This window comes from Harpia harpyja, chromosome 2, assembly GCF_026419915.1.
Source record: "Harpia harpyja isolate bHarHar1 chromosome 2, bHarHar1 primary haplotype, whole genome shotgun sequence".
Taxonomy (NCBI): domain Eukaryota; kingdom Metazoa; phylum Chordata; class Aves; order Accipitriformes; family Accipitridae; genus Harpia; species Harpia harpyja.
In genome coordinates, this window is record NC_068941.1 from 42,883,222 (window position 1) to 42,910,972 (window position 27,751).

The 27,751-nt window shown below is 39.1% G+C and overlaps 1 long non-coding RNA gene across 1 annotated transcript; it reads left to right on the forward strand.

Moving 5' to 3' along the window:
• The first annotated feature begins 2,040 nt into the window (after nucleotides 1–2,040).
• Nucleotides 2,041–7,022, forward strand: LOC128137287 (uncharacterized). The gene is made up of 3 exons (XR_008233652.1): nucleotides 2,041–2,389; nucleotides 3,281–3,423; nucleotides 5,767–7,022. It is a non-coding gene; the product is annotated as an uncharacterized LOC128137287 (long non-coding RNA).
• The last annotated feature ends 20,729 nt before the right edge of the window (nucleotides 7,023–27,751 follow it).

A 27,751-nucleotide genomic window follows, 5' to 3' on the forward strand; every position in this document is an offset into this window, starting at 1 on the left:
GCTGGTTTTCAGAAACTCCCCAGTGAAACCTGCAGCCCGCCAGTACTAGGGTTTCTGCTGGTACGGCAGTGTGCTGCTGGGTGCACACACAGCGCTGCTCAAGTTGGAGTAGCATGCGCTCGTTCAGAGTCTCTGCCTGAGCAACGCGCTACCACGATTCATCAAGACAGTTGTCCTCTGAAAGTGCGAAAGGGCAGGCAGATGTCTGTATATCAATATGTTCCTGGATTGTTAAACCATTTTGTTTTGTCATTCTGATTGGTATGGTTATGAATTATGCATATGACAAGTTAGATCACTTGAATAGTCTTGACTTCTCATCCTTAATCTTTCTTTCACTAACCGTCAGACTCTGCTGTGTCTGAATTGTGTCGTCATTTTCGCTCAAGAAAACGCATTCTGGCTGCAGAGTTTCATCCCTCATTACCAAAAGCAAAAGACTACAGCATCAATGGTCTTTGTCTTGCTGCTGAAAGTTATATACATTGGTGGGAAATTGGACTGATCAATGTGATAACACAGATTTTAAAAGGCCATTTGAAGCTTCTGTGCCCAGGCATTTAAATAAGTCTGGACCCAATAGTCTGTACCTGTTTCCTTTGAATTTCTTACATTCTGTTACTTCTATGTGACTTCAGCCTGCTATCATGGAACAGTGAATTGATTTTGCTCTTCTAAAGAAATAGTCTTAAATAGTGGCAGTCATCTTATCAAGCTTTTTACATAAAGACTTTTCAGACTTTATTAATTTAAATTCACATTAGAGGCCTTGAGGGCATGTTCAGTAGTCATTTTTTTCAATCACTTTTGCATTGTGTTTATTTCCCCTAAAAAATCCCCCAAGGCAGGGCTGTGTTCCTGACACATTTCAGATTTCAACTCTTGGGCTTTGGCCTGTCTTCCTACATATATCCTGTTAGTTTTACTGTTGCCTGTCACCTTGTGCGTAAGCCAGACTGAACGTAGAGAAGCCCCAAGGAAATCCTTGGCTCTGGGCTTTTGAGGGAGGAGAATACAGGTTGTGATGTGCAGGAATGAGGAAAGAGACTGGTTTCATCTGGCTTGCTCTTCTGCGGAGAGGCCAGAGTAGCTTTTGGAAGTGCTTCCCTATGTGGAGTGGCACGTCTTCAGTTTAACCTGCTATTTATTCAAACCAAATACTCTCCGTTTACTTAGGACCAGATTTCTTGTACACAGAGCTGCATCTAAATAATAGTTAGAGGTGAAAATGAAGAAAGAGACACTGGCGTCATCTGGTGAAAGGTAGTAACCAATCTTATAATGAGAAAAAATGTAATTTTTACAGTATTGAAATTGCTTCAAACATCTGAAGAGGCAGTGCTCAGACTTTTTCCCCTGTCAAAAATCATCTGTAGGCAAATAATAAGCATGGATGTTCTGGTAGAACAGTTGACTATTAAAAACTCTAATTGAAAATGGAGCCATAATGGAAGCATTTCTGTTTGAAGTCCTAATACAGGTGAAGATGATAGAGTATTAAATATATGTTGTTCATTTTCAGACAGCTTGTGAACAGGAGTGGTATAACTGGTCTTTTTGGCATGAATCCATTGCATTGGTTAGTAAAATGTTTCAGCATGGCAGCCTACTAATTTGATTAAACAGCACCAATTTCACTATACAGCCATAATATAGCAGCTTTTAAAAATTTCCTTGGCATTTTTTTCCCATTTGATATTGATGTTATTGTGAACATATACTATGTCTCCCTGGAAACTATCATGTAGTGCTGAAAAGTAAAGCACAGACTTAATCTCCGTGACTGATATATATTATTTATAAAGTCTGGTTTAATGTATTCTGAGCTAGGGGATCAAGCTATTTCTCTGCCTCTATATCTGTTGTTTATGGGCTACTGACCTTCAAAATATCATGTCTTATAAGACAACGCAGTGGTTTATGTAAGTTGATAGACAAATAGATGGGTTTCTATTAATAGGCTGATTGCTGTGACTGAAAAATTTAGTTATGCAAATGAACAGTCTTTTCCTCTTTGCTGAATTAATTATTAAGGAAGAAGAACAGAGACTGAGGCACGAATTTTCAGCAGAGGTATAACTCAGCGTTTCCTGGTCCTCGGTGGGAGCCTGCCTGTCCTCCCGAGCCGTGTCCGTCCTGGCCCGTGGCTCAGGAGCTGCCCAGGCCAGCCAGTGCCCGGCTCTGGAAGTCAGGGGAGTTTCACTCCCGCTCCAAGACGGAGGCACGGTGTCCTGGAAAGCCTCCCGCGGGGTTTCTTTGAAACCAAGCACCACAAATTCTATCCACTGCACATTTTGGTCAACCAAATGGAGGTGAGGACCTGCCTGAAAGCAGCAGGGAAGACTTCAGGCATTTCATCCCTCCAGATTAACTGTGACAGCATTGGAAGGTGATGGGCAAAAAATAATCTGGCAGCCCCGGTTCGTTTGGGGTTAAATGAATCAAAGTCAAGCCCGGCTTGCTGGGCTGCTGCTAGGCAACAAGTAACTTTCTGCATTCAGAAGTTCCCTGCTAATTGATTCTTGACACCATTCCCTGTTGGTTTGTATAAATAGAGAGCTGTTGCTGGGGGGAGGAGAGGAAAGCTGGGGTGGGAGCGAGCACCCGGCGCTGGCCCGGCCCCACCAGGTAGGTCGGACGTGCAGAGGGTCACCTCCCATCAAGGAAGGGGTTCAGCCACTATAGGGGATGGCAACCATTTTGAGGATTCATACCTGATAAAGCAACACTGATGTTAAGGAGCAAAGAAATCTACAGGAGCCATATGAAATATCGCAGTACGTCAGCCCTTTAATACGTGTCCACCAAACACATGTCTTTTGCTTCCACTTGTTCCTTGCTCATATTTAAGTGACCAACAAAAGAATTGGAACCAGCCTTCCTTACACGGCTAATATTTTGCAGGCTGGCATAGTGAGTGTAGTGTCACCGGGATAGCCTCCATGTGGAAGCCTAAAAGCACACAGCGGGGAGAGCTGGAGCAGGGATTTATAGGGGTTGGAGATACTAGGAGAGTCAGGCTAATGGAAAGAAAGGAGAAGCTCACCTGAAGGAAAAAAACAAGCCCAGCAAGTGTCTGAGTGTCAAAATCCTCTTTTATTGATGGCTCACTTCTGGAGTCTTTATTATATTGGCTCTATGCCTAACCCTGATAAGATTTTACCTTCACCACCAAATGCAAGACTCAGGCATTTTAAAGACTGCTTCATGAATTAAACTATTGTTCCTTATAAATAAACTCTTAATTCTTTTTTTTTCTCATACATTATTTATTCCCTAGCTCTTTCTTCTGCTGGAGAGAAATGAAAGGCAGAGAAGGAGGAGTGCAGAAAGGAAGAGAATGAAAATGGGATGTTTCAAAGATGATGGGAAGAACATGATTGGTTTTTGACAATGGTGAAAATTCCCTTTCATGACATGGAGGTAATTGGCAGATGTTACATGTCTATATCCAGCATGCACATGCTAAAACTTACATTATATTCTTACTTTGCTTCCTTTTTGACATGATAGAAAAACATGCATTATTACACTCTTTATATATATATTTCCATATTTTCTTGCAGACGTTAGGGGCTATTTCTTTCTTCTTTGACATCCTCTCTGAAGTGCTGTGTTGCAATAATGCTGATATTGTGCTACTCAGGTGATATGTTCCCTTAAGCAGCTGGGAGGGTGGGGGGGGGGGGAAAGGAAATAGTTTTTCAGAAATATATCAGTTCTCAAGCATATTGAGTGATAACGGAGAATACTTTGGATTTTGTCATTCATTTCACTTGGCCAATGCCTTCAAACAGGGTTTCATTATTATGTTGAGGGAGTTGTATTTAATTGCTAATGACCATATTCATCCCCTTGCTAGATGAGATGGAACTATTGCCAGTGAGCACTACACGATATTTTTTATAGTTTCATTTATAAATCAGTAGCTATTCCATGCATATTTACATGTTGGAAAGACTGCATTAATACATTTTGGCATGCTTTTCAAATATGCTGCTACTGCGCTTTTTTATATCTGATTACCTCTCACTACTTTTCTTTTTTCTTTAACAGTGACAAAATCTATTTAAAGAGCAAATCATAATTTTCTATTTTTTATTAGAATTGCAGATTGTCTGTGTAAGGTACAAGAGAGAAGAAACAGGAGACTTGACTAACATACATTCATTTATAAATAAGTGCATCCTGGTACACTTATCCTTTTTAAAATAGAAAAGCTTTCTGAAAGTGTTTAGATAAATTTAAATCATGACCTCTGCTGTTTGCAATTCCTTGTGGAATAGCAAAAGTGAAATGCACTACCCGAGACCAATATGGAGCCAAGAGAAAAATCAAGCTGACGTATTTATTCCTTTTTCTTTTAAAATTACATCTAGTACTCTCTTGATGTAAAATAGTTGTGCTGCCATTTCATACAGGCTTCCAAGAAAAGCTGAATAAACTCTTCCAAAACCACTTCTTTTTTCAGATTTAGACCGATTTTATCTCCAAAGTTATGTAACAATATAGATTGCATATAATCTATTTTACACTACCTAGTTATTCAGAAATATCTACCAGTTGGATCAGTACTCTAAACCTTACCTTTTGCACGTACCAAAAAAAGCCAGTGGGCTGCTCACTCCCTCACGGGAAACCTGAGAAGCCCTTCAGGGAGATACAAAGATTCATCTCTAGTGTAATTACAGGGACTCCTTAGAGAGTTCACACATGAGACCAATTAGGCAAAGTGTGTGCATTCCCATTGCAATATTTTTCTGTCTCATCTCTCTGCCACTCTTTGCCACTTTTTGCAATATCTTTTCATCCTTTAAAATCAAATTCGCAAACCACAAGATGGAGATGAATTAAACATGAGGTAAAATAAGTTAAGGCCTACACAGGAGATGAACATGAATACCCCGATCACGCCTGAAGAGCCAAAGCACATCTACACATGCTTTAAAAAAGGATTTTAATCTTGGACAATCTTTGGCAAGATTAACTAAAAAGGAGACAGCCACTGTTGCCAGTGATGTCTTGCCTCTGTTTATGTTGTTTTAGGAAAGAAAATACAAGTTAATTGCTATATCAATTTTCTGTAATCATTCTGTATTGTTAAATATTGTTTCTGTTAGAGGAATAACTATTTATTTTATTGTTGTTATTAAAATATTGGTGCACTGCAACAAAAAGTTAAACGATGACTTAAATGTTCCAGAGAAGTTTTTAGCTCTCCTTTTGTATTGAATCTTAAATAGAAAGTAATTGCAATGATGACTTTGAGTAACCTCAGCTTAATGAAGGAGTTGTGACTGTCTGCATTTGGAATTCTTGCGAGGCAATCATGTAATAGATAATAATATCTGCTGGGTTCTAACATCACCATATAAGCATTATTTATGACTGCTTGCTGGCAAAGCAGTTACTCCATTTTCCAAGCCAAGTTGCAGTGAAAATTCTGGCAGCAATCAAAAAAGAGTCTCCAAAAATATGTATGTGAAATAAATAAGATTTCAGTCTTTTAGACATTATCGACAAGAAAAGGTGAATAGAGTCTCAAACTGTTACTTTTATTAATCTCTTTACACTGTCACTTGTTCTTTTGGATTTTGGCACTAAGGTAAGGAAGGTAAGGTGCAAAGGTAAATAACTTCCCTCTGCTTTAGACCAAGATAATCTAAACTAACCATTTTTTTTTCAGTACTACATATTTCATTGCTGTTGGAGAGGCTTTATTTAATATGTAAGACTGAAATCTATGTATTTGTGATCCCTCACCAGTGTGCTGAAGAAGAGCAGGGGCTTCATGTTCACATTCAGCCTTACCCTGGTGCTATTGGTCTCAGTAACAAGCATTAGTGATAGTGTCCCCGGGAGGATCCTCAGACAGCTTCACCTCATGTCTCATCACGCTACCCATGAAGAACAGGTTTCCTTCTGACCTGCCACTGACTACAGAACTGGCCAGGAAACAATCAGGACAGGTATATCTGACCCAGCTGTTCCCGAAAGAGCCCCCATGAGGGTCCGACATCTGCTGACCACGTAGGGAATATGGACTCAGGGTGAGGGGAGCACCCACGATGTGAAGTTGGACCTATCTTCACGCTCCTTTCGGCTTGTGTCCAGAAGGATTGGGGGGCCTGACGCTATGCCATGTGCACTCTGGCTTGCATGCCTGCAGAAATCACTTATATCAGCTCCGCCAGCCCTGTGGGCAGCCAGGCTTGCCCCCATCTCCTTCTGATGCCAATTTCCCTCATGCTGTCAAGCTCATGGTTAACATCATCTGCCTATGAGACCCTGCCAGAAAGGATATCATCCTGGCCAGAAGCCTCACGGCTACACAGATGAAACCGAGTACAGTAAAGAAGGACTAAATAAATATTTCATGCTTGCTGCAATGTGATTTTTGAGCAAACACAGTTTCATAAAAGCAAGAGAAGGATGAGTCAGCAACTGATTTTATAATCAGTTTTGGAGTTTTTTGAAGAACTGTCTGTTACTGGCATAAGAGTATGATCATTTCAGAGTCTCATATCCAGCACAGTAAGGAGATATTTGAGGCAGAGTCCCTGGGTGTTTTAGAAATCTCAGGGACAGAGAGGAGGACTCCCACAACACCAGAACACTAAAGATTCACGGAAACTAAGTGCACACGGAGTAAAGAAAAAGAATACAATAATACATTGCCAAACCAATGCCTATAGTTTGCCAGGCCCCAGCAATGGGAATGACACAGAACATGTTGTACAAGCCTAACCAAATTCCTCATGGACAGCAAGTTGAGATCTCACATCCTGTCCACCCTTTCTCAACTCTGTTATAATTTTCCTTGTCTGCTAAATAAGAAAGTAGTGCATAAACCCTCAAAGGTCGAATGCTGGTAGTCACTATAGAAAGCACACTAAGACAAGCAGAGAGTCTTAGAATAGATGGAGCTGTGCAAAGGTACTCAAGGTAGGAAAAACAGGCACAAGTAAGGGGAAGGAGAAAAATAAGCAGAGGAGTTTGCTTCTTGAAAGTTTAAAAGTGGAGTTTCATTCCAAACAGAATGTTGATTGGTTAGTTTGGGGTGGGAGAGTTGTTTTTAAAGTGTGAACTTCTGTATTTGCAACAGAATTTCCAGGCTATTAAGAAGTAATTACTGGTTGTGTTTACTGTCACTGTGTAATTGTAAAAAGTTACCAACCAAAATGTGTGGGAGATGAAATATCTTCGATGACAATATCCCTTGCTAAAAAAAAAATTGCCTTTGCCTTGCCCACTAATCATCTCCCAAACAGTAGTTCGCATTGGAAATGTTCCATTTTTATGCTAATGCTACTTGACAGTAACTGAGATTTCAGCACTGGGACCTATATAAGCATCTCAGGAGAAATTCAGAATTGTCTGTCTTAGAGCTGGGAGAATGTACAAAATATTACTTTTAAGGAACAAGGTTATGATTTGGCTATTTTTTAAATAGAACTAAAACTACCCACATACTGCATAAAATAATCTAAAGCTATGTGTAATGCTAGAGGTAAAATTGAACCTTAGGGCCTTAGTCTCTGCTCATTTCCACCATGTCTAATGAAGTCTGTGGAACTACAATGCTGTATGAACAGTTTGAAAGAGTAATAACTATTGTATTAAATAGTAAATACAATTAATAGTTTAGGAACAAATAACTTGTTTCAATGAAAAATAAATGAAAAATATTTTTTCTTCTGTGTACCATTAGGATGTAGGAATTATAGCTGACAGACATAAAATATCCAGGGATAATCACAAAAATACATCATCTTTTGCAGCGTTCACATTTTAGAAAGAAAAACAAAAGATGTTGATAAGGCAGGTTAAAAAGCAAAGGAAAAATTGTTTACATTCCTTCAAAAATTTTCCTCTGCTTTTTCACATTTCAGATGTTTGAAGTTAGGAATGTTAAAATGGCATAAGAACATACGTCAGTACTGAATCAGATAAAATGCACATCTAATGCAATATCTTGTCTCTTGGCCATAGTGATGCCTAAGGACAAATAAAAAAACAGCAAGCATGGACGATATGATGCTTCACAAGCATGCAGGTGATTTGCTTTCACTGCTTAGGGGTCACTATATCTCAAATGCTGTATTTTATTCCTCGAATAACATTACTAAACAATTAGAATTGTACTCAGAGAAGTAATTCATGTAGGATAAACAATTCCCACTAAGTAACAAACACTTCTGTTTATCAATTACCTGTTGTGCTTCATAAAATATGCATGCCATTGTTTAAGAAAACAGGTAGCTTTTATAGCTATACATGAAAATTTAATATGATTCACAGATTATCATTGACATTGTCTTTTGTTTCCATTATTGAGGTTGAGAACTATTGAACTAAAAATTCAAGCAACAGTAAAAATCTTTGTAATACTAACAATCTCAACATCACCGATATCTGCTTTCCATGAATCTTGCTTGATTATAATATAAACCAAAAGGATGATAAATGTTTGTACTGAACAAAAGAAGGGATACTGTGTAAAATGCACTGCTGCTGCTAACATAATCTTTCTCTTATTGTAGGTTGCTCTGCTCAGGGCACATGAGCTCATCTGGACTCTGTATCCGGAGATTACTCTTGCTGTTGGCCTGGTACCCAGAGAGGTATGCCTGGAGAGCATGCTATGGTTTCTCCTACTGCCTACTTCTCTTCTGTCACCTGCAGTGAAACAGCCTTCACACTCATCAGACAGCTATGGATCAAAAAGAGCCTCTCTGTATAGGCAAGCTGATCCCTATTTCCTATTCACATCACGTCATGTGCTCAGCTGGATCTGTTTTATGGTTTGAAGAGATTTTAATAGGTTCCTCACCTCATTTTTTGACTAGGTTGATCCAATAGCTCAATCTAATATCTGTTTATAGGTATCGCCTCCCTTTGCTCAGCAAAGTTCCACCAATCTGCTAAGTCTGTTTTCCTCTAATTTCAGTATTTATCAAGGTTTGAAGCAAATAGATGCCCATCTTGCAGGAGGTTACACCACCAGGTCCACTTGTCCCCCACATGAACAACCATTGAGGAAAGTTTGGAGAAGAGGTGTACAAATAGAAGGGATTGTTCTGAATCCCCAGCAAGCACTGTGTGTGCTACATTCACGTTGAATGAAGAGACCTTTCGGTTGGAAAAAAGTAGCTGAATAGTGGTGCTAAATTAGCTATTACTAATAGATATCCCTTACAGCTAATGGAAGGAGAAAAATTCTGCAAGTTTTAATAAATGTTACTCAATCAGAAAATAGCACATTTCTTCCTTTTCTACATTTCTTTCTTCCAGACATTTCTTCTAACATTCTTCTGTGTTAATTCAGAAAATGAACTGGTAAAATTAGTATTTATCCAATAGTAGCAAGTCTTTAAGTGTATGGAAACGAGCATGAAGAGCAAAAACCCTGTGCAATAAGCAGGTTATATCTGTTAAATAGACCACTTTGTCATTGCAACATGCCATTTACTAATTTCAGATTTTTTTTAAAAATATGACTGCCCAAATTAGTAGTAATTATTACTATATCTACGTATGGGTGTGCAATATCTATGCCTTGTGGCTCCTGAAACTGACTTCTTTTTCAGCTGTCAAAGCTTAATGTCCTAACATCAGTCCTTTATTTTGATATGACATTTTTTTAAATTGTTCTGAAAAGGCAATGAATTGTATATTGAGAGTAGTACAATTGCCACTTTGAAAACAGCCAACCCCCTTCTTGAAAAAATTTACTTCATGGAGCATTGGCAATGCTTCAGTGAGCAGTAAGTATAATATTATCTGGTTTCCAAGCCAAGGTTACATTGTAGAGCTAATTAATGACTGTGAAAACATAAAGAGGTCTGTTATATATCCACCATAAAAATAATAATAATTGTAAAACATGTAAAATATGCACAAAGAAATATTCCTTTTTTTAATTATCTGAAAGCATATCCTTGTTGAAATATAGACACATCACAACACAAAGTGTGCATACAGCAATAGTATTTCATATAGTGATCGTATTTTGTTTTATATAAGGTGGGAAAAAGAATGATTTCACCATTATGCATTACTTTCAGGACAGAAGCTGTTCTTTGGTCATTTTATGAGCATCTGTGCTTTATCTAAATAGCCATAGGATTTCATAAAGTTTGAGTGCTTTAGCAGTATCCTAAAGTATTTCTGAGATTTGTGAGCATACTGGAATTGACCTGAGTATTAGAACCTGCCAAAGCACAATACACTCTATGCACAATGAATATTTGCTGAGGTAGACTTCTAGCAAAATAGGAAAATTGAGATGTCTTTGTAGTGTATCAGCCTGCAGTAACAACATGTTTGAGAGATACTCAAATGATGTAGAGGAGATGGCTGGTAGGAATAATAATTTTGGCAAAGCTGATGCAAAGGAAGTGCCAAATAGCACAGATAACCTCTCAGCCTTAAATAAATCTAAAAACCTTAAATCTGAAATGTTTTTTTTTTCTTATGGTCTTATCTTCAGAATTCATTTATTCCCCTTTCTTGTGCTTATTCTTTCCTGTAATGATGCATGATAATTGTAAATGATCTTGAGCCAGGGTGTATCTGTCCATTATAAGAGGGATATAATGTGGGTTGGAGCATGGAAATAAGTTGCATATTGTCACGGCAGAAAATTTTTCTCTCACATGCCTTCCCAAAATGTAATGATAACTCCATATTAAAAGCTTGTACTCAGCTATTATCACTGAGCAGAGCTCTCCTGAAGTGATTGCCGATAATCTCATTTACCACTTGAGAAACTGTTCCTTTTATGCACCTAAAGATTTCCATGTAGCAGAGGTGGAATTTGGTTTGCACAACTTTCAGCTGCAAAACAGACAAATATTTGATATTGAGGGGGTAGTTTTCAAAGACACTATGATGCTTGTACTTGCTTCCAAAAAAGTCCACAGCTACTCTAAATGCATACAACTATATACTTATGTTTTACTTCAGGGTATCCTCACTTAAATAAGCCACAGAAAATCTTTTCTATTTCTCAAATGGGAAAATCTGGAAATGAGATCCTTCCATTTCTCTTTCCTACTTTCCTTTTCCCTCTTATCTAGGGACCTTTCAGTCCCACTCTTTTTTCTCTTTCATCCCTTCCCACCTTCCTGTTCCCTGTTATTCATCTTCCTGTCTTTGTCTTTTCCTTCCTAAACTTCTCTTCTCTTCTCTTCTCTTCTCTTCTCTTCTCTTCTCTTCTCTTCTCTTCTCTTCTCTTCTCTTCTCTTCTCTTCTCTTCTCTTCTCTTCTCTTCTCTTCTCTTCTCTTCTCTCCTCTCCTCTCCTCTCCTCTCCTCTCCTCTCCTCTCCTCTCCTCTCCTCTCCTCTCCTCTCCTCTCCTCTCCCTTCCCTCCCTCCTCCCCTCCGTTCCTCCCTCCGCTCTTCCTTTACCTCTCCCCCTCCTTCCCTCTCTTTCTCCCTTTCTGCCTCCATTTCTCCTTTTGTTTCTTTCTTTACCTTCTTTCCTTGCCTTTTTTCTTTCTCTTTGCCCTTCTTTCTTTTCTATTCTTTCCTCTTTCTTTTTTCTTGTTATTCTTTACTTTGTTTCTTTTTTTTCATTGCTCTTCATAGAGGAAAAAAGAACCTGAGTCTCATATGAAGTTAGTGTAACTGAATAATCTTCATTAGTCTCAGCATTATTTTCTTGGCAAAAAAAAGACTGCATCTTTGTAGTTAGAGATCCTCTGAGGGTTTTTTCTACTGCTGTAATTAAGATATCATGGCTGGCATTGCCTATGAAGGTCTTTTCAGATATTTGTTAAGGAAAAAACAAAGGGAGGGTCTGAATTTAAAAGAAAAATCTTTCCTTCTTTACTCCTGGACCAAAGATAAGACACAGAGGACTAAAATCTGTAGCAGTTCGTGTATCTTTTCTAGCAGTTTTGCAGACTTCTGTATCCCAAAGACAGTCTCAGTCATGCCATATGAAAGGTCTCCCAGCATGCAGATGGGCAAATACTAATTTTTTTTAATTTTCAGAAAACACCAGAGAGGTCAAAGGGAGTCTTTATGTACTGAGCATTTAAAAAAAAACAAGAGGCAACTGCTCAATTAATGCTCTATGGTGTTTTCCCAGGTGCCCAAGGGGAAAAATGTGGTCAATATCTTTCTCTTAGGGAGATAGCAAATAAAATTATTTAGTACTTATTGCATGGATTTTGAATCAAAGTCTATCTGCACATGTAGAAGTCTTGTCTACTCACAGAGAGTAAAATTCAGACCTTAACAAAAAACTGCAGGAACCAGCAGGAGCTGAATTCCTGCCTGCCACGTTGCAGCTATCATCCGCATGTGAGACTCAGATATCAGCAAGGTCCCCAAAGTGGGCCTGGGGTTCTGTTCTTGACCAAGATGGTGTCATGTGTCATCTCTACAAACATGAAAAATGTATCGCTGCTGCCTCCCACACTCCCCCCAGAAACGCCAGGGACAGTGTTTCGGCAGCATGTCTTGACATCAAATATACAACACAGAAAATTATCTTAAAAAGCACATTCAAAACCACATTCAAAATCAAAATCATCAAAATTTCATTGAAAGAAGTATACTTGCTCTTTTCCCAATATTATGTATGTGCTTTTCAAAATAATCTAAAACAAATTGCTAAAAATACTTTTGCAAAACTAAATAGTTTTACTCCCTTTAAAAGTATTTGATATTCCAAATATAGATCTCCTTACTCAAAAAAAGGTTGCCTTTTTTTGTGGAGGACACATGATCTTGAACTTCCAAAGAGCAGCCTGGGGCTGGTTCAGCCTTCACTGCAGTTTACAGCCACCCTGAGTCTGCTCTGGGTCACAAGCAAGCTGCCTGTGGGATCCCACGCTGAACAGTTTTATTACTAGAGTACAGTGTGCTGATGCTACATCTGTCTTCCTAACCCAACTATCTAAGCCTGTGCAAAGGGATAAAAAACCCCACAAGCTTAAAAGAAGGTGACTGGACAGAATGTAACTAGAGTGAAACTGTAGCTAACAGAGTGTAAAACAGTCTCTGGATAGGCTTTCTAGGTCAGTTTTTGTGCCATCGTATAGCGAAGCCAAAGATAAAGCGTACTGTGCCTATACCCAGGATAGATACGGATATATGTATCTATCACAGATGTTCCATTTAGATACACCTTGTGCTATGACCAATTACATGGTTATCCAACTAATTTAAGGATGACTTAAATTCATTACTTTGATTTTTTTCCATATCTAATGCAATAACAAGAACCTGTATTTTTCTTTTTGAAATACTGCAGTTAAAGAATGCCAAAAAATATCTAGAGAAAAAACTTGCATTTATGCAACCGATTTCTGTAAATATCCAGCTTGCTGAAAGGGTAGCTGCAACCATTACATGGAAGTGCTTGTATTAATGCATCACTAAGGAACAATTCAGGTGTTAATGAAACACTTTCATCTGCACATCTGAAGAAAAGATTGTCAAGTAATTTCAAATGAGTCAGTGAACCACCTACATTAACTACCAGGTCAGCAGTCTACAGGTGAAATACTTGTAAAAGCTTTTGAAATATCTACCCTCCCTAGTGCCTTCTATGAGTATAAAGCAAAGAAAATGTCACATTTTGTCCCTTATGACTGCAAAATGCTTTTAAAGTTAGGAATTCACTTAGTATAGCACATGCCTTTAACATTATAAAGTATTATTTTATTCCTTCAGATGTAGGAAACCTATATTAAAATCACAATCCTGCAAAAGATGTACTGAATTTAGTGTGATAAAGCCTTTTTGTAGATGACAGGAGACATTATATTTGCCTATTTGTTTTGTTTTACGATTTGGAGGTCATTTAAAGTCCAAACTAAAATAACAAATCTAGACTTCATCCAACCTCTGTTCAGATACCTTGAAATAGATTTTAAACCCATCACATTTTTTTCCTCCATTTAGGCATTGCTGAATACCGCATCTTGACTGGACTTCGAGGAAGCCCTCTGGTCCGTCCCCCATGCCCCGAAGCAGGAGCAGATACAGTCTGTGTCATTCCTGACAGATGTTTGTCTCTTACTCTTAAAAACCCCAAGTGACAGCAACTATACAACATCCCCAGGCACTCCGTTCTCATGTTATTCTACATTTGCCATTGGAGTTTTTCCTAAATGTCTAATCTAAGTGTCCCTTGCCACAGTTTAAACCCATTATTTCTTCTCCTACCCTCTGTGGAGATAGAGAATAGATTAATTACTCTCTTTTTCCTTTCAGTTGTCCTTTAGATATCTAAAATTAGTTATCGTACTCTTCCTTTGTCTTCATGGTCTCCTCAGGAAAGGCATTGTTATTTAGCATCATTGCAAAATGAGGCGGCAATATTTTCTGGTAATATTTATGTAATTGTTGTCAAGGGAATAGTCCTTCTACTGTATCAGTTTCCAGTGGTATTTGCAATGGGATTATGTTAGGAGAAATGATAATACTGTTCCTTTTTGTAGTTCCATGGGGATAAAAAGAATAAAATGGTCCAATGGGAACAATTGCAAGAGAGAGAACCGTTCAATGAATTTTTAGGCTGCAGCTGGCTGAGAGTGTCTCTTCCAGTTAAACAGTACTCCTTGTCTTACCCTGATTGCTGCTTGTGTAACAGCATGGGAAAGGGAACTTGAGGGGTCAAAACAAAATGTAAAAGGGCAGCATTTTATGTGTGAGGGTGTGTGGGCATGTGCATGCACAGGGGAGGATGCTCTGAAAACGCTTCTGAAGGTGTTTCCTGCCCCATGCGTATAGTCATGTCAAGTCTTTGTGTTGCTGTACACTATACAAATGTACTACAAGGAGAACATTTGTTTCTACTGACTGATTCTTTGGCACCTGAAGCAACTTCTTTGCTCTCTTACAAGTCACATCTCCACTCATTTTGACTGACTTGGGCACCTTTCAGCTGACACTTGGGATCTATGGCCTCTCCTCTAGGATAAGAGCATCAGCAATAGCCTTGGAAACCTGAGCATATTTGCCCCTGTTCTGTGCTGCCATCAAAGGACCATTTTTGTCCTGCCCTGTTACAGCTTTGACTACAATGCAGAACTCCAAGGTGAAGCCAGAAGTAATTTTTGCATCATAATTTTCTTACTTTTCATCTCACTGTATTGTTTAGGGGGAGTCCATTATGGTCACATCACCTGTGCCTCCATGATGTCTGGTGTGGGATGCCAAAAGACCTCTGTCTGGTGAGGAGGGCGACTGTTATGAAGACATCTGAGCTCATGCTGTCTACAAATCTCAGGAGTCTTTGCTTAACTTTTATATTTATGTTTCTAAGATGTTTTGCAAGGACCTCTCGAGATCTCTCCTGGTGTTTTTGTTTCAGAGCTTATTCTTCACGTTTCTTGAAATTTAGAGCGAGCTATATGCTTCTCTGCAAGTTGAGCCAATGAGTCATAACAGCCTTACCTTATCTAATTTATAATTGTTATTACTTAATGATCTTGAAAGTAGTAAAATTAAAATGATAATAAAGTAAACAGCATACAGAGATTAAACTCAGATGCTCAATAAAGTGTTTTAGTAACTTTACATTACAGAATATAATGGTTCGTATAATTCTTTCTGATATACAAGTACCATAGCAGCATTTGGCGTTTATAAAAATTTTTAGAAGAAATTTTACTTATGGCTAATTTGCAAACTGATGCAGAGAGATGCCCTGAGCTTATCTCTTAATTTGAAAGTAAGGACATGGACACCTGGGGTTTTAGAGAGCTAATACAGAATTGGAAAACAGAATTATATTTTAGACACCTGTCTCCCCCTCTCCTATAAGGGGAATACATAAGCCACTATTAAGACTATGTGGGAATTATGTGCCTCAAAGGAGAATTCCAAAAACCTGCACACAGGGGCTACCTGCAAGAAATGCTTGGCACACATCCATTCTGAAATCAATCAACCTATCAATCTTTGATTTCAAAGCCCACATGAGAACCTTCATCCACACTTTGTAAGCATCTAGAGTGGCAAACCTTCCTTTCTTGTTCCTTTTCTCTTTTCTTTTCTTTTTTCTTTTCTTTTCCTTTTCTCTTTTCTTTTCTTTTCTTTTCTTTTCTTTTCTTTTCTTTTCTTTTCTTTTCTTTTCTTTTCTTTTCTTTTCTTTTCTTTTCTTTTCTTTTCTTTTCTTTTCTTTTTTCTCTCTTCTCTTTCTTCTCTTTTCTCTTTTCTTTTCCTTTCTTTTCTTTTTTTTCTATAATTAGGCACAGATTTACCAGGGTTTTTAGTCACCACCTCTGTCAGTCCAGCCTCCCACTGACTGCCCACATGTTCTCAGCACAGAACTGAAGCTTCTCCCTCCTTCAAATGAAACATGCCAGATACAGGGAGCCAAGCAGAGGCTGTATGGCTGTGCAGAAGTCATGGGGTTGGTGCTCACCCCTGTTCACACTGCATACTGCTCATCTGCTCTATCATGCAGTCTGACCTGGCTGCAGTTCCCCTTAGCCTTCATTTCCAGTGAAGATCTCTCTGCACCTTCAAAAGTCAATGGAATTACGGTTGCTGATCTTTTGCATATCCTGGGTTGTACAAGTGCCTATGAAGTACCTGACCTTGGTCTAGTTTCTTCCTCCAACAGTGAGATTCAAATGTGTACCTTCTTTTAACTGATTAACTACTTTTGAGAAAAAGCTGAAGATCACTGACAAAGATCTCTGAAAATTATGGAAAGACCAGGAACGTGACTCCCCTGTACTTGTTCCCATGAGGGGAGCACGGTAAGGAAACCTGTCTTCCCAAATGGAGATCTCCTCCAGAAACTGCCACAGGAAGAATGAGCTAAAGTGATATATTTTCCATTTTGAAAGTCTTTTCACTCTGACACACCTAATGAAGCAAGAGTGACTGTGCTTCAAATTCTGTTAAAAGTTGTTTATGTCTCTGTTGATTTGCCTTGTGCTCTTCTGAGGAAGTTCAACTATTGCCAAAATATCTGTAGGTGTTCAGAGCTGAAGTGTCAGAGGCCACGGAGGGGCTGCATCTATCACAAGACCTAAGTAACTGGTCTGTGAGGTGACTTCTGACAGGAGCGAGCATTAGGCAGACTGCATGTGAGAATCACAGAGTCCTTGTGCTGAACCACCTCTAAGTCCTGAGACTTAAAGCAGCTGGATTGCCTTACAGCAGTCTGGTGGGTCTGTGGGGTGTGAGATGTCAAGCTACCAGACAAGTTTCTTCTTGTCATGGGGATGACAGGCTCCCCCTGGATGTTGGGAAGTGGATTAAGTGGCTTCCCATGCTGAAAACCAGGCCAGACTTAAATAGTTACATTCATTTACACTCAGTGGAGCTCAGTGTTTAGCTTTGACTTTTGCACTTACCTTCTCATATATGAACTTTCAACCTTAGTGAGCTTTTTGCATTTGCCCTTTTTCCTCATGGAAAAATTTTGTTGCAGCATTGAAGGCATCGCTCAGCGGCCACCATTCTGAAGCAAACAATGAACTATGCGATGATGCATATTTCTTAATTCTCAGTTTGCTTAGTTGTTTTAAAGCCACTTTAGATCGAGAGCTCTGTATCTGTGCCTGTGTCCCAGTGCAATTTGTAATTCAGGAAGCATTTGTATTTATGTGGTTCTTGGAGACCACCTCATTGTCCTGATGTAAATATCACACGTAAAATTATTTTCACCCATTTTCCACCTATTGCTCAGAATGCAATTGGTTATGGAAACTTGAGATTTCCCACAAAGCCCCCTGATAACTGCACTTGACTGTGTTGTGTTCTGTAAGGGTATAAAATAGTATCCTAACAAGATTTTATGGCTAATCTTTCATGGTGATTATGAAATTTATTTACCTCACCACAGTATGTTTGAAATTGTATTTAAAGATTCATGCAATGTTTATTTGGTTTCAGTAACAATTTAGCTTTCCACACAACAGCAAGTCATACTCATAAAAATAAGACTCATTTTAAACTATTGCCAGTGCACCAAATAAAATTTACGAACTTGGAAATGTGTTTAAAGTCTGAATGTTTCTTATTTCTCTTAACCAAACAAAATGAATAACACTTTCACTAATGTATATAGTCCTCTGTTTAAAAAAGATCTCAAAGAAGATAAAGGCCTTCCCTGAGCCTCATCTATTTTGATAAGGACCGAAAGAAATAATAGTTTATCACCAGATTTTTATTTGATTGTCCTTGTAAGAAGCAAATGTTTGAAATGGGAAAGTCAAAGTTTTGGTGCTCTTATTTGCCTATTAGGCTGGCGCTAGTCTAGACCTAGAGCTTGTGTCATCCTTAGCAGCCTGTGTATTTTTCTGCCAGAAGTGTCATATTTTAAGGTGGCAGGCTAACAAAAGCAAATAGTCCATTAGTCCACACTAAAGTTGAAGGTCATTGCTATCAGACTTTGAGATTTATTTGAGATCAATTGAAATTCAAGCATATATCTGAAACACAGCAATAAAAGCAAACTGTTGCGCTGGTCTATAAAGTCCCATGACTTGGAACTTGACCTTTTCTGGTCTTCTGCTACAATTTTTTGGGTGCTGAAGTCAGAAACTAATGAGTGAGTGTAGCTTGCAGAAGGCAGCTTCTTTCTGCCCAAAGGAATGAAACAAGGAAGGAATATCTGCAGATATATAAGTGGTTTATTTTTCTTGACTATAAATGTATAAATTAGCAAACAGAAAAAATGGAAAGAAGCATAACATATTTTTTTAGCTATGCTGTTAGCTGACTTAAAAAATCTCAGTTCCCACTTTCCTTAAATAGAGCACTTTATAGAATCTGTGGGTGAAATATCTGAGGGCATATCCAACACTCTTCTGTACTAATGTGCATATTTGGTACTTATGTATATTGCCTGTTAACCAGTCAGAAAAAGGTGGGGTTTTTTTTGCTGTGATGAACCTCACCATTGTTGCACAATGAGAATCATATTTGATTTGAATATCTTTTTGAAGCTACATGCAGCATCTGTTCCTCCTGTTCTCTTTCTCTGTCTCAAAATTCCCATGGAATCTGCTGTAATTGTTCATCAGACTTCCCAAAGCTACATTTAATGTAAAACAGCTCCATTAAATATCACTTATCTATTGGAAATGAATCTACTATACAATCCATGTGTAATGCATGGCTGATTCTAAATTAATAACTCTTTCCATGCACAACAATAAACTCTACTGTAATTAGATTCTTTGTATAATACACAGAATTTACCATTGTATTATACCCATGCAACTGTTCAGGTTAGCAGTAAAAAAAAAAACCCCAAACCTGAATTCATGTAGATAACTGTTCACTGCCAAGGGCAGATGCCTGGAAATGAGAAGAGGCAGACTTTATTTCAAGTCAGCCTCTGAATTTTTTATGGTCTTAGGCAAGTCATTAATATCTACGCCATAATTTTACAATATGTAAAAGAGGGATAATGATGCCTGATGACCTCTGTGAAAGTGTTTTGAGTTTTTATTTTACTGGAAAAGTTATTGCTGCTGTTCTTCAAGGAATAAACCTATCCCATGGAACTGTGGAGGAGCTTCAAAGAACACGGAAAGTAAATGAGAAGATTTTAAGAATTCCAGAAGATAAGTTAAAACTTCAAAGCTTTGAATCCTGTTTGGGACTTGCATATCAGGCATGAGAAGTGAAGCCACGGAATGCCTTCTCTATGCCCACCAAAGGCATAAGTAAATGGGATACAGATCTTTCCTCACAAAGATCTGCAAATGAAGAGGATGCTACACCATTTAGGCTGTTTGAGCATTGCTAGAGAATTTTTTGGTTGCTTGGCTGCTGAGTTGCATTGACCACAAGAGAGCTACAACTTACTGTAATTTACAGGTACAATCCCCTGTGTGACTGGATCTCATACAGAAAAAATACAAATTTCCTCATCTCTCCTCCTACCCCCTCAAAAAAAGAAGGAAAGGGGGGAAAAAAAAGAAAAAGAAAAAAGAAAACAACATGAAAAATAGAATCATAAATCTTCAAATATCATGATATGAAACTTTAAATAAAGTTGGAAGCAACTCAGCAGCATACCTCAGCACTGGACCTGCAGTAGCATATCTTTAGGACTTGAAGAATCTTAGCAAAATGAGATACTACTAACCCAGGTGGGTTTTTAACTTCCTTCCATTCACTTCACTACTTATGTCTACAAAAGATAAAAGAAAATAAAGAACTATGCCTGAAAATTATATTTCTTTTTACTCATCACTTGGTTTCTATACAGTCCACATCTGCACAATCATAGAGAAAACAATGGAGTGGAATGGCATGACATAAGAAGTGATGGAGGCTGTTTACAGCATGTATAAGAGTGAGTAGTCAAACCGTGAATAGACTGCAAATATAAACACCACCCAAAAGTCCTTATTAACCTAAAAAAGGAATTTTTAAAAAGTATATATCTGATACTGAACCTTCCAGGGGAATGCTGGTTACCTAAAAGAGCTTCATTTTGTTCTTTCACTGTAATTTTTAAGCTGCTGCCTAACAATGTTTATCCAGAGCAGAAAACATTTGATGATGACATCTAGTAAAGAATATTGTCAGCGCATATTGTGGAAAGTACACAGATATTTTAGGTAAATAAAAGGATAGACTTTCCAAGAAACACACAAGACAATTAACAAAAAAAGAGAAAACGACCAGCTCTGTGGATATAAGTATACTTGATTTTTATTTTCTGGACAGAAATTATGCAGATACATAGTGTGCCAGCCAGGCATCATGGGGCAATTAATTCCAAATATAAGCAATTCAAATAAAGCAGGGTGGGTTTTTTTTTTACTATTTTTTGAATTCCTAACTTCCCTGAGAAAATTGCAGATTTTCATATCCTACCAGCTAAGTAAAACAATTAGACAATAATGTATGGGAAATCATTAATTCTGTTAGTCTTGCCACTCTGTGTTTAGCTTCTCCCACCATTTTGAGAAACATCTGCATTACTGGTATTAAAAGCATACTTTTATTAAATTGTCTGCATATTCTGTTTCCACATTCTTAACATTATCAAAACCAAGGAAATAGTAGAAAATATATTTAGCCTTAAGGCTAGAGCACTGATAAAACCAGCTTGAATCAAAGCCTTTGAGACTCTTCTCATTTATTTCAGCAGGCTCTGTTTGAAGCACTGTATCCAGAAGGATCTGTGTATCTCTGAGTGACAATCCTTGTCACAACAAGGTTACAGCAGATAACTGGCTGCAATTCTCATTTGCAATGAGTAAGAGAGGCAGGATTAGTCATTCTGACTCTTGCCATCCATCTTCACAATAGAAAGAAGGGTTATCATGAACGTACAAAAAATGCATACATTATTGCAGCTGCACAAATGAGTATCAGTATTAAATTCCCTAGCATTTCCACCACAAGCTAATCAGTCTCAATAAAATGTCTTCATGTGGCTACATTGAATGAAAGGACATTTTTCCAATAGTTAATTGAAATTTAATTCTTAATTGTGATGAGAATATTTTGTAAGTAATTTCATGGAAAACAAGCTCTTTTGTGATTGTGGGAACTAATGGAGCTGCGTTTCCAGCAGATTTGTGACTTGTCACTTTCCTCCCATTTAAAAAAAAAAAAATCTCAGGTCACCTTCTGATGCCTTTCATCACCTTTTCTAAACTTCTTCCCGGGATCCTCTGCTTCCTCTCCTGTTCCTTATTTATCTTTCCCTGTGCTGTGCTGAGATTGGGTTAGAATTATTCACAGTGGGTAGGCATGAGGCTTTTAATCAGCTGGCGGATATCTGAATGAAAAGGACTTTTTTTTCTTTCCTGTCTCTCGGTAGATCAGGAACAGAATCCTGCTGAGACCTCCACCCCTTTGTCAGATTTGGCTGAAATTGGCTAATATATTAAAAAATTATTAGAGGAGGACAGACATATGATCATAGAAGATGAAACAGAAATCTCACTATTCCCCTTTCCACCTCAAACCCAGAGCATGAATGTCATAACCACAAAATGCATTTGCATGTTGGCTCACAATAACTAAGATGAGTGAAACAAACACTATGCTAGCCAACTAGGTTGCAAAGCTCTTGCAAGGCTAATGCCCTTCAGCAGAGCAATATTTTAGCTGACATGTACTATAGTTGCATACACACTGCTGCATCTCCAAAGCTAACCTTGATAAATGAGATTTGTACTGGAAGATGAGGAGTATTTTTTCTTTGGAACTGGACTGTATAAAGAACAGTGTGGAGGTATTATGGTGCACAGGTACCACTAGCATTGCCATCAAATACAAGACTCTACCCACCACCCAAGCACCTGAGTGAGGGCTGATGCCCCTCGAGCAGGGTCTTCCTCACAGTTTGCTGTATGGGTATATTAATGTGTCTGTTATCAAGAATTTGCTAGTACAAAGGAAGTGCTAGAAATTTCCAGTTTCCTCCTATTTTCTTTTAGTAAAAGAAATGCCAAAAATGTCAGTCTCTTTCTTTTCTGTTCACTGTGCTTTGGTGGTTGTCGGAAAGATGCAGACACTACATGCAAGCTGCATTTTTCTTGCAGCATAGATAAAAAAATCCAGGCAGTGAAATGTTAACCATCTTCTCAAAAAATGGTGAGAAAGGGATAATTAGTTTTCTCTTGGTATACTTTCATTTGTTTTGGCAATCCTCCTTCCTTAAAAGGCTAACCCTGGAGTCTAGGGCAATAATCAAGATGACCTTTCTGTAAAGGGCATAGAAAGCACTCACATCTGAACTTCAGCCACATAAATTCATTGCTTTACATGTTTGAAGCTCACATATGAATCTCCCAAGCCAGAAAGGTGAAAAACCTGTCATAATTATCCCAGATCATTTTCAGCCAAAGCTAAAATGCCGTAGCTTCAATCAAACAAGTGAAGTATAATGACTCAGACTTACACTGGCTTTATCTCACAGCAATAAATAATAAAAAAATCCCAACATAATAAGGAGATGGCTTATTTGTGAGGATCGTGATCTACTGCTTGGGAAGTGACAGGTTCATGCTCCTTCCCTGCCATAGACATACTGTAGGACCTTATGTGAATAATAAACCAGTCTGAACTTTTCCCAGGTATCAGTAGCATTTCTTTCTTTTAAATGAGTGTTGCAAGGGTAAATCTATTAAAGATGACTGGTGTGCCTGTAGACCAAGAGTGGGGACCAGGTGCAGCCATGTGCAGAGATGGCATAATCAAAAATAAATGAAGTTTTTACCTCCCTTGGGGCTTACCTGTCAATGGTGACTGCCACTTGGATACCATCAGTTGTGGTGGAAGGTGACTGACAGCTGAAGAAGGTGACATATTCAGGTAGGCAACTAGAAAAAGGTATCTACTTGTGAGGTAAAAGTTTCTGGCTTAACGCTTTTTACTGCACATTGTGAAAAATATTTTGGCAAATCCTCACTTTATGTCCTGGAGGTGGAAGGAAATTTCAGGAGAAGCCTGCAGGAAGGAGGACCAAGCTGCCCACCAGCACTGGCAAGTTGCAGAGGGCACCAAGAGGCCCCAATTGCCTTGAACTGCCTCACCTGGGACCCCCACCCACACACCCTCTGCCCATAGGCCCAGAGCACCATTTAAGCTCAGGACTGCTACCCCTTCCTTTCTTGAGCTGTGGTGTAGGTATGCTTGTCTCTAGCTCTGCTTCTTTCCTGGCTGGACCTTAGACCTGATGTGTGCCTTTGTTTTCTGTGCTGCTCCTGGCTGGACCTGGACCTGGAGCATCCCCTCACTGTGCCTGGGGCTGTCAACAGACCTGTCTTCAGCACCCAACTTGGATGCAGCACACCCTGGTGAGTGAAGCCCAGCCTGTGCTGAGGTTGCCCCCAGCTAATCTGCTCCCAGACCCATGGAGCAGCCCTGCTCCCTGGCACAGAAGCCCTCCTGCATATGCTCAGCAGGTGTTTTGCAGGAGGTAGGGACTGTACTGTGAATTTCTCTACAGAAGATTTTAGCCTCAATGCTTTGAAGCAGTCCTAGCACAAAGTCTTCTCGGTTTGACTTTTTCTATATGTTTTGCTTGATAAAAAAAAAAAAAATTCTTTAATTTCAAGGCACTAATTTCCAAGTAGGTTATTTGGGGTTTTTTTGTGGGAAGCTTATATGGTGGCTGTATAAAGTAGCAACTACAAAAATACATGTGGCGTTCTTCACTTCTAAAGAAGATAAGTAACTTCACAGGTTCTGATAATGTGATGTAAACAAGTTTCCTACCCCTTTCAAACTGCCAGGCTAGTTCTACAACATAACTGCTTAAAATACATGTAATGGCAACTTTAGCAGCTACAGCTAGTCTTTCTCTCCACCTACTTTTCAGCTGTTACTAACTCCTTCTATCAGTATTGCTTTTATCAGTAAGGTATCAAAGCAGAGTTTTTCAGAGAATTGCTTGTAGAGTAAACCCAATAGACACTTTTCTTCCTGCCTATCAGATGTTAGGAAACTTTCTCATTATCCTAGAAAGATTGATACATTCTAAAAAGTTATAAATATGTTTATGTATCTTTGTACTGAGCAGCTGCCAAGGAAAATAGTTAACTAATTCTTTTCTACAGCATTAACTCTCCTTCAGCAAATGAGTCTTCTTCTGCAGAACTGATTTATTGAAATATCTACAAATCCACAAGCTTTTGTGTCTCATGGCATGCAAAAACATTAAAGGATGCAAGTTCAGAGCAGATGGCGACTACACTGATCTCAATTTAAGTTGACTCAGTCAAACAAGTGTTGATCCCCAGAACTCAATATTGGGGCCAGTTGTGTTTAATATCTTTACCAATGATCTGGGTGAGGGGGTTGAGTGCACCCTTGGCAAGTTTGCAGATGACACCAAGTTGGGAGGGAGGGTTGATCTGCTTGAGGGTAGGGAGGCTCTACAGAGAGATCTGGACAGGCTGAATGGATGGGCTGAGGCCAATTGTATGAGGTTCAACAAGGCCAAGTGCTGGGTCCTGCACTTGGGTCACAGCAACCCCATGCAGCGCTACAGGCTTGGGGAAGAGTGGCTGGAAAGCTGCCCGGCAGAGAAAGACCGGGGGGTGCTGGTCGACAGCCGGCTGAATATGAGCCAGCAGTGTGCCCAGGTGGCCAAGAAGGCCAACAGCATCCTGGCCTGTATCAGAAACAGTGTGGCCAGCAGGAGCAGGGACGTGATTGTTCCCCTGTACTGGGCACTGGTGAGGCTGCACCTAAAGTACTGTGTTCAGTTTTGGGCCCCTTGCTACAGGAAAGATATTGAGGTCCTGGAGCGTGTCCAGAGAAGGGCAATAAAGCTGGTGAAGGGTCTAGAGAACAAGCCCTACAAGGAGAAGCTGAGGGAACTGGGTTTGTTTAGTCTGGAGAAAAGGAGGCTGAGGGGAGACCTTATTGCTCTCAACAACTACCTGAAAGGAGGTTGTAGCAAGGTGGGTGTCAGTCTCTTTTCCTGAGTAACAAGCAATAGGACAAGAGGAAACACTCTCCAGTTGTGCTGGGGAGGTTTAGACTGGATATTAGGAAAAACTTCTTCACTGAAAGGGTTATCAAGCACTGGAACAGGCTGCCCAGGGAAGTGGTGGAGTCATCCCCCCTGGAGGTATTTAAAAGATGTGTTGTAGATCTGGTGCTTAGGGACATGATTTAGCAGTGGACTTGGCAGTGTTAGGTTTATGGCTGGACTCTATCTGAAAAATGTTTTCCAACCTACATGATTCTATGATTCTAAACTTGTTACCCAAGGACAGAAAGCATGCAGGACTCTTCCAAACATCAGAGAAAAGGATCCTATCAAGTATTTGGTCAATTAATAGGACTGGTAATCTAACCCCTGTTCTAGGGATCTATAGCATTACTCATTTTCTGAACATCTTATGAGCCATGTCAGAGGAGATTGTAGTTTTCAGTTAGAGGAATCGTTCATGGGTATGAAAACCTTACATCCCTGCTGCCCTAGCCCATGCATGCCTAGTGAGCGTAGCCTGCTCATGCTTTCTGATGTATGGAACATTAGGAGGAAGCCCAGGAAGGCAGAAAGGCAAGTCCAATGTAGCTGCTGACTCATATCATCCCCAGTAGTTAGAAGATCCTTATGGCTGTGTCTAAGATGATTCAAAGAATTCCTCTGTGTGTGCGCTCTGGACAGCCAGGGAAGCAGAAAATGTTCTCCAGTCCTGTCAGTGAGTCATCACCAACCTTGCATAGTCACAGATCAGGCCATGAAACTGATCTCAAGACTTGACTTGATTTATTTTTCCCCTCTGAGGCTTCAAATTATGAAATCTTGGATTTTAAGCCTTTTAAAAGATTAATTTGAACAAAATCATAAAGCTTTATATAGGGGTTGGGTGGATTTTTCTCCCCATGTGGTTACAATGCAAATAAGATGCAGAACCCTCTTTCAAACTTTCTGAGAGAAAGTCACCTTTGGGCTGAGATCAAGCAGAGAATAACTTTGGAGACAGCAAAGGACAAACTGAAACCACAAGTTATACTTGGAAATGGTTTTAGTTAGCACATTTCATTACATGGTGTGTGCGGTTGCAAGCACTGATGTATAAAGTGTCAGTTTTGAGGCATTTGGGAGGTGCAGATGGAAAGGAACATTTAATAAAGACCATAGATCATATTTTTCATCATATTTTGCTTGCATGTTATATTCTCTAGAATTACCCATTCATATTATTGTAAGGTAAAGTTATAAAATTTCAATTTTATGCCAAAATAGCTGTCCATAGCCATCCACTGGTGAATTCATATTAGTAATGATAATAGGATTGAAAGAGTAATTGTGTGAAGGATTTTTGATATTTAAAAGGATGGATATGTAAAATTTAGCTCCCTACACTGCACAAGAGGCATTCTGCTTCAAATGAGTCATGAATATAGTAATAAGCTTTGTATGTTGTTCACTGCTTTGTACTGAAAAATGTTGAAGCATATTTTTTTAAGGAAATGCTGGACATAGCCTACTGTATGTACCCAAGGGACAGAGGTCTTCAAATTCACTCATCAAACTTCTATGCAGAACAGTAAGTCTTCAGAAATGTTAAGAAAGTTACATAGATCATGACTTTAAATTAACCTGATCTTCAAGAAAGAGCACTGCTTCTTTAGATGGTAACAAATACCACCTTAACCAAAACCAAATTCTCTACTGCTGCTAAGGTACTGTGGGTGTAGCAAAAAATGTAGGAGATAATGTGAATCCTGTTGGAGAACTGGTTAAACCTCCCCAATTCTGACTCAACCAGGCAGCAATTCAGAAGTGTAGTGAAGATCTGTAAATTGTGCACTCTTGTCTGCTGAAGTGGTAATCATATTCCAGCTGGGTACAGATGAAGTGCTAAGTCATGTTTCAAGTCCCAAGGGAAAAAAGTAGTTTAAAATACCTCCTTAGTCTCCTTTTAACATTTGCTATTGGCATAACTTTCTGCTGGTCTCGTATATGTCATTCGTAGTTGGTCTATACATTATATATGAAGCCTGGGTGTTTACAAGGAGGTTTTGGATTCCAGAAGGCAACAGGTGCCTAAATGTGGGCTGAGTGCTTCAGGAAACACCTACAATTTCAATGGTGCAGTGTCCTGAGGACCCTGCCAAACTAAAGATCTGTCAAGACAAGACTTGAGGGTAGTTCCCATCTCTACCATGCCATATGAAAGCTACCCTAAAAGAAAGCCATGCTCCAAAGAATTCAGCCCAAAACCACTGCATGAATTATTTCAACTTCAGCAGCAGCTGCTGAGAAACAGCTTGCTGGAGTGTCTGTAAAAGATTCTCATAGATTTGGGCTCAGGATCAAGTTTGAATTT